Source organism: Dermacentor silvarum, chromosome 7, assembly GCF_013339745.2.
Source record: "Dermacentor silvarum isolate Dsil-2018 chromosome 7, BIME_Dsil_1.4, whole genome shotgun sequence".
NCBI classification, from domain to species: domain Eukaryota; kingdom Metazoa; phylum Arthropoda; class Arachnida; order Ixodida; family Ixodidae; genus Dermacentor; species Dermacentor silvarum.
In genome coordinates this window covers 185812311-185820721 of record NC_051160.1, presented here as the reverse complement: position 1 = coordinate 185820721, position 8411 = coordinate 185812311, and the positions used below count along the sequence as shown (strand labels likewise).

Sequence of the window (8411 nt, the reverse complement as noted above, 5' to 3'; positions counted from 1 at the left end):
ACAATTTCACACGGCATACGTATCGTAGAACACTACAGTTTGCATTCGAAGTTGTGCTCATAAGAACAATGAGAACTGCAACGCCACGCTACCCCGACGAACTGTATATATATGCTTTGCATTACGCGCATCGCGCAATGCATTCTCGGCCGTCACCATGGGTAGGCCTCGGGTGCAGAACACGACAGAAGAGGCTGCCATACGCAAACGTAAGGGCGAGTGCCATCGTGCCTGTAAGGCCGATCCCGTGTAAAGGCAACGGCAGAGCCTCTGACTATCTACCACAGCGATCACACGGCAATAACGTGCAAGTCGTCCGTGAAAGTGTGAGTGTGTGCGTTTAATCAACGGCTACATGATCTAAAATAAAGGCGCTGCAACTTAATGAAATGTGTCTTCATTCAACTTCAACGTTCAACAAATACAATCCTAATCAAGCAGTCAAATCCCATATGCATCGCGTCGGATCGCTCAGCATTTCTTGGGTTCGTTGCGTGGTCGTTAGCTTTGGACTTTGACTTTGATTCAATCTGCATGGGAGAAAGCTTCGCGTTCAACCATCTTTCTTTAAGAAAGGGGCTTTGACATTTGTCTTGACAAACCAGTCAATCGGCTATGCCAAATAATATATTAAACGACCGAGACGAATAATTGCAATGTTTTTTGTGAATTTTAAGCAAGAGCACAGCAGCGGTAAGGACGAAATCGTTTTTAGAATATTAGGAGAAAATGGCCATTTTCGCTATTTTAGCACCAGCTTTCCCACGCATACCCGCCGTCCAACCGGAGAGGTGCCGTCAAAGTCGAACTGACATGTGTTTAGCGGCAGATGTTAGTATACACCGATAATATCTGTCGCCGTGAGTGTAATCTCTTTATTAGCTTGAAAGAGGAAAGTCATTTTTGCGATAAAAAATTCTACGTGCGGCAACTCCGATTTTCCAATGCGATTCGTAGCAGCGCTAACATCAGTTCTTAAAACAGATGATAAAACCTCAAAAATTTAAAACCTATCTCTGAGATAAGCAACAGGCGCAATGCGGCACAATGGTCTTCAGCTAAGCTGACTGATAGTTTCTGCTTATTCAGCTGGCACCTATTTTTACATGGTACAAGAACGACACATTGTTAACACGCGTGCAAATAACGCGTGATCAAAATGCACGGTACCCAATTTTTTTTCGAGAACAGCAAGAATAAACGATGATTCATCTCTTCTGAAATATCCACGTACACAATAGGTGAGTTGTTTTGAGAAAAAAGAATTGTCTCCTGAACAGATTGTTAAATGGCTTTCTCTGAAATCAAGCAGTAGTCATGCAACCCACGTTTACGATAGTTAGGTCATCTCACCGATCAGTGCAATAGCGAGAATTCCTTACTTCACACCAACCCGTAGCTGAAGTTCGTACCTGTGGCCTGATATTTTCAAACCTTTGAACATGGATAATATGGTTTTTTGGGTTCTCCTGTTTGCCGTCTGTTTGACCACGGTGGAATGTCTAAAAAATCCCTTCAGAAAAAAGGCTTACAACATACGGAAGTTATGTGTTCCCATATTTTTATGGCCTGTGATTTGAGAATTCTCTATTATACTGGCGAAAATGTAATTTTGAAACATTTGTTTTTAAAGGTATATTCTTTAGCCTCAGAGGTGCGCTTACCTAGCTTGTGCGTCTCACTCTCAAATTTTTCACATCAGAGAGGCAATAGCTAGCCTGTGAAATTGTAAGAGTTGCAGATTTGACCAAATGAAGTGCAGAAGTGGTCTAGAGAGGTTTACAACGGCTAAAATATACTGCAATTAAAAATTATAGACTCTAATAATATACTTTCCACACGCATCGACACTTCGGTTAGGTCTCTCTATGGAAAGAGAGAGAGTCTCTACGACACTTCGGTTAGGTCTCTGTTATGCAAAAAGAGAGGCAGACAGTAGGGAAGGAAAGACAGAAAGGATAGCCAGTGGAAGTACCGAGTTGCGACCTGGTGCTGGGGAAAGGGTTAAAGTGAATAAAAGGCGATAGCATGCCACACTGGGTAGAAGAGTTGGGAAAGCGTCGTGGGAATCGAAAGCGAAAAATTCACTTGGCGAAGCTAATGGACGAGGCAGAACGGTATGCTAACTGGCACGACAGAAATGGGACCCCTTCTGCAACTCTCACAATGCAACGCTGGGCGCCGCTAATACGTGCGCCATACTAAGGCATCCAATACATCCTACCCAGTGCGAGAGGTAAAGCACACAGTGAGGTGATTATTACGGAATAAGATGCTGCATGACCTGCAGAATGGATACATGGAGCAGCCGATGATCGGAGCATATGCAGAAGAGGGTGGGCTGAACCGCGGCAGGACTGGACAAAGTGAGACGTATGATGAGGGAGCACCTCTGTGTAGCGCTTTGCTTGGTCACGTGTTCGCACACTCGTAGCCGTTTTACCTCGAGCACACTTCCCAGCTCCACAGCAAAATGCAAAAAATTTTTCGGAAGGAAATCGTTACTCCGATTTGCCGCGATAATGAAACGCCATCATCTTTTATTTGCAATTAGTGATTGTTTCTTTTATTGCTCAAACCAACTTTTTGTTACTTTTACATATATCCATCTTCACACTCTCTAGGGGAAACTCTTCGGGCTCCGACATTTATTTCTGCTTCAAAGTATAATCATATCTCAAATGCAGCCGTGCCTTTTTTCTGCATACGTTTCTAATTGGAAGTGTGCCTAACTTGGAAACCATTTGTTGAGTGCGCTGGTGTTAAATTGGCTGAAGGGGCGGCCTCCACGCAGGCTGTACGAATGTAATACAATTTTTTTCCGTGAGTTGCAAGTGACAATGTCATGTTTTTTTTATTTCTCAGACTTGCCGGTAATAACTAAGCGCAAGCACAGTTACTTAGGTTCGCATATTTGAGAGTCTTGATTCGCATGCCTTCATTTGTTTTTCAGTTTTTATCAACGGACGAACCCATCTGGACTTACAACACGAGCAAACGGGCCAATGTTTGGTGTGAGGTGGGCCTGAAGCTGAATATCACCGATAATTCTATTTTTTTCAAACGAGCCTCCTACGACCGAAAGGGAATGTAATATATAATATACTCATATTTATTCCTGCAATTTACGCCACAGAAATCTAAAATATAGCTCTTTTTGACAGGACATCAGCCATGCTAGAGGGAAAATTTACCTCGAGCAGGAAGAAGCACATGGATATTGATAGTCCAGGTAAAGGTGAAATTAAGTGTTCGATATTCTGTTTTTTAGTCGCAGGATAACTGAGCGGTCATTTTGGCGAAGTACAGCTGTAATTTCATTATGTGCAGTGCAGGTACTTACAAACGAAGGTATAAAGCACATGAGAAAAAGAAATGGTTTCATAGCTATGACGGGAAGCGCAACGTAACGAACAAACGGAGAGATTAAAGGAATGGCCATCGTACAGGCTGTTCCATAGCCTCAATAATAGTTTTGGTGCACGCGCATTCGTTCCGGCGTCGCCGTTAACTATTCATACCTGGTCCCCTCACACGTCACCTTATGATAATGACTATGATGATGATGATAGCCATGATTTATCATTTTTATTGGCATAACTGTTCAAAGGGCGCGGTGACAAGCAATCACCTAGCCTGGTTCATCTATTCATGTTTCACGACATCTATCACAGCCTAGCATTTCGCATATGTCTCTTTGATCTTTTCTCCATGGAAACCTCTATGTCTACAATTGTTTCACCGACTTTCGTGCTATCAATCTCTTCCTTTCGTTTTTTTCCACGAATATATTAAATTGTTTTTCTTATCTCGACTGCTGACCAGTAAATACTTATACGCGCTTTAAATCCTAGCGCTTCCGGAAGGGTGTCGTTGCCTACGGGTATTGCTGGGAGAACATCTCAGCATTCCATTACGATGTTTGATACCTTTTCGGACTTTAGCTACAGGGGACACATGCTTGATTCAGTTGCGAATATTTACTCCGGTGTGTTTCGTTTCCTCAAGCAGCCAGCTCAGGCTAGGTACAGCAAAGCACTGCCCTTTGTGTTAATGTACAGATTTGGCCGCCTGATTTACTTTTGCCGCATTCTTAAATCTCATGGCTTTTTTTGTTTTTGTTTGCATCCAATTCTTCGCACCTGTTTCTCTAACTCTTGTTTTTTTTTGTTGACTACTGGTGATTAATTTGCACTTTCAATAGTACTGTACCTGGTTTCCAAACGTATTGACCTCTTCCTCCAAACTGTGTACACGCTTTTGAAGTACAGATATTTGTGCACTTTAACACATATTTCTTTTATTACATGTACCTGTGTCTTTCTTCAAAACGTGTTTTACACTTCGCTTCTCTGGCTTTAAAGTACAGCCCTACCCATGTCACCCTGCACAGCTTCGTTTGTTATATTACCGTGAGCTCCCCAATGCCATTGGACTAACCACATTTGATATACTTCTAAACCCGACAGGATCACTGATTTTAGGCACACAATTGAATTTGCAAACAGCACTGCCACTATTACTCCGTTCTAAATTACTGGTACCACCTCATATTTATTGTAACCCTGAAGTTCTCTACGTTTCGTGATTATTCCATTCCGCTTCCCTTTCATCCTCATATTACCTCGGTGTATGTTTGAGTAAATGTTTTTATCGTTTAAGTTAACACCCAGCTATTTATATTGCTTTACTATGGCTATGAACTTTTGTTAATCTGATGCCATGGCATTACGTGTCTCTTCGTAAAGATCATTATTCCCGATTTCTTTGAGCTATAATCTAACATCTAAATACGTCACTTCATTCCCCCACGTATTCGTAAGTCTGTGTAACTCGCTTGCATTTTCTGCTAGTTGCATTAATCATTAGCATACATCAGCCTAGTGACCATCTGTTGAAGCTGTTGCCAATTACGAATGTAAGCTTGATAAAAACCTCATTCACAGCTCTGCAGGTGTACTTCTCTGCCAATAAACGGTCACAGGCCTGCGCGGCACACGCAGCACAGTCACAGTGTAAGCTAGTGGAACGGCTCAAGAGTAGGTCGAATTTCAGCACCACGCACACCAGGGTTTTCGCGGCAAAGTCTCTTCGCCTCGTTCCGACGAGAATGGTCTGAACTGTCTGCCAGGCGTAGGCGGTGAGCTGCGGCTTGTATGCTATCTGCACAGCAGTCTGCTGAGCCCGATGATGCCAGGTTGTAGCCGCGCACATAGCTCGACAATTCGCTTCTTCATCAGCGGTTCGTACCTTGCGAGTACGAAGAGGTATCCAGAATACGTGGCACACATCTCACATCCCTTGATACGTGGCACGACATGTTATTGTTTTAGTTGATGGTGATGATCATGATTGTTTATTGGAATCTTCAAAACGGACTGATGACAAATAGTCACCTAGCCTGCTTGAGTTAACCAGGTCCAGTAACATGCAGCATGCAACTGCTATATGCAACTTACATGTCGGGCACGCTGCGTTTGCAGGCGCCTTAACTAGTTGGCGCCACCATACTGGCGGAGGCTCGAGATCACCGCATTGATTGCGTGCCTTGTCTGAATCACATCTCATCGTATGCACCAGCGTGCCTGCCTAGGGCTCGTTTATATGGCATTTTCTCTGCTGCTTGTTAGCAAGCGCTTGCGTTGCTCAGTGGTAAAGTATCCGACTCCCGCGCAGCGTGCCGAGGTTCAATCCCGGTGGGGCATGTTGTACATGCTGTCATCTAGTGAAATCGGGGAGACATAGTTCCCCGTGACTGTGGGTGGTCGGTGATCTGGCAGCGCGTGCTCTTCTTCTAGAGATAGAACACGTCTGGGAGCCCATTGCACGTGTGCGTAGTGACTCCTCGTCTGGCCGTCTCGCTCTTCCCTCCTGGCTACAACATGGTGTCAGAAGAACAGGTTCTACCAACGGACATCGGCTACTAGTCCTCCTCCGTGCGAAGGACGATGTCAGCAAAGAAACGCCGGTGAGCTTCTCCCTATACGCACATCTCGGTACTCAAGCAACCTGACCCTTAACGTTCGAGGCCATGGCGTCCTTCGTAATTAAACCGCCGCATGCCTTCAACTTTTCTTCGCTGAACGAGTGGCCGAAGTGGAAACGACGATTTCACCGTTTCCGAACCTCTTCAGGGTTGTGCGTTAAGCCCGAGAAGCATCAAGTAGACGCGCTAGTCTACATCTTGGGCGAGCAAGCCGAGGAAATCTGCGCCACTTCTGCTTTCTCTGAAGAGAACTCCAAGAAATTCGATGCAGTCGCGGAGCAGTTCAACAAATACTTTATCCTGCGACGCATCGTAATCTTTGAACGAGCCAAATGCAACACCGGAGTGCAACAATACGGTGAATCGGCCGAAGATTTCATTGCTGTGTTTCACACGTTCAAAAGACTGCGAGTTCAGCGCTCATCGAGAAGAGTTCGGGCGCGACCGCCTCGTAGTTCGGATAAATGATAAGCAGCTATCCGTCAGGCTACAGCTCGACGCGGACCTCACTCTTCAGAAGGCTCTTGAGTCCGTCCGCCAGATCAAGAGCGTCTGTCAGCAACAAGCCGAGCTCCACCAGTAAGTGCCATGTGTGAAGAAAGTTGCGCCCGCTCCCCAGTCAACTTGGTGTACTTCGAAACAGGGCGAAAGCGGCAGCTATTCACGTGGGGTAAACTAGCCATCTTCATCCTCCGGTAAAAACAGCATGCGGAAACCATGCCGTTGGTGCGGTCAAGAGCGTCACCCTCGTGCTGTGTGCCCTGCATGCTCGGAAGTCTGCAGGAATTGCCGGGCACGACGCCGCTACGACAATGGGACGCTCACCGCTTCTGTTGTTACAGTTCCTCCTGTTCGGGCTGACCTGCCGTCCTACCGTTCTTCTTGAACATGGCTCCGTGGGTGTGCCGCGTATCTTGGACGCGCATGCGTGGTCTTCTTGGACGAACCCTGTCAACGACGGAATCATGGATCTACCTCAGACCATGGGGGCGCCTGTGTGGTATGCCACACCAGCTTTGGCTGACGACGGAATCACCACCGGGCAATGCGGGCAATGCACCGGCACGAACATCGGATCCGGCGCGGGATATAAAAGCCCGCCACAACCGCTATCTGCTGGGCACGACGCCGCTACGACAATGGGACGCTCACTGCTTCTGTTGTTACAGGTTAGTTACCTGGACAATTCCAGCGGTTTTAAGTGTAATAATTGCAGTCTAATAGCGGTGTCGTGCCCAATTGAGTTCTGTGACAGTGTCAAGCGTGCGCTGTACCGCATTGTGCGACTTCATGCTTATTTCTGTGTCTCGTTGCGACTGATGCTGTCGGGGGATGTCGAACTTAATCTTGGACCTGAAGATTCCGTGTTAGACATTGTACGCAGGATAGAAGCAGGCGAAACTGCAATTTTGGTGGAACTTAAGAGGATAAAAGAGAAGCAAGACGCCACAGACGCTGAGGTGAAATGCCTTAAGAACAGAGTCGCCACTCTCGAGTCCACCCTTAGCTTACGTGAAACATGTGGTGCAGTAACACCTGACAGCATCCAGTCATTTTCACGCCAGTTAAAATCAATAACTTCAGGGTGCGAGGACGCTGAAAACAGGCTACGTAGATCAAATTTACTGTTTTTTGGCATCAGCGATGAGGCCGGTGAAGACTAGGCGACTTCAGTGCAAAAAGTCATCAAACTCTGCGCTGAAAGGTTGGAGCTTACTTTATCAAGTGACCAATTTGAATAAGTGCACAGAATTGGTCGATTCGCTCATGACAAATGCAGGCCAATAATCGCTAAGATTGTCACATTTAAAGACAAACAGAACATTCTGGCTTCTGCAAGGAAGCTAAAAGGCTCCCGCTTATCTATTCGTGAGGATTTTGCGCTGAGCAAGGCTCCCGTTTATCTATTCGTGAGGATTTTGCGCCGAGCACTCGCTTAGCAAGAAAAAAACTGCTAGAATATGCAAGAGCACAGGATAAACCGTGCAAACTGTCACTTGACAAAACGCGGATTAATAACAAGGAATACATGTACGATGTTGATACTGACACCGTCGTACTATGTAGCAGATAGCTAAATAAATCTACGGGTGCACGAGTTCCTAAACTGCCCCTTTCTACTGACTCATCTCGCTTGCTCACAATATCGTACACTAACATACGTAGCATACTAAATAAGCGCGATATATTCTGTTCTTATATAGAAGATAGCAATCCTGACATTCTAGCTCTAACGGAAACATCGTTGCCCCACGATGTTTCAGATGATGAAATTTTTACACAAAGTGACATATTCAACATTTATCGGCATGATCGCAATGATAAAAGGGGCGGTGGTGTCCTGCTTGCAATAAATAAACGGATTTGTTGACACCTCATCCTCACTTGAGATCATCTGGGCTGCCTGTCAACACCTGCGGACCAT

The 8411-nt window shown here is 45.5% G+C and overlaps 1 long non-coding RNA gene across 1 annotated transcript; it reads left to right on the top strand.

Moving 5' to 3' along the window:
• The first annotated feature begins 203 nt into the window (after window positions 1–203).
• LOC125946593 (uncharacterized) lies at window positions 204–3234 on the top strand. The gene is made up of 3 exons (XR_007467684.1): window positions 204–326; window positions 2954–3090; window positions 3165–3234. It is a non-coding gene; the product is annotated as an uncharacterized LOC125946593 (long non-coding RNA).
• Window positions 3235–8411: the final 5177 nt, after the last annotated feature.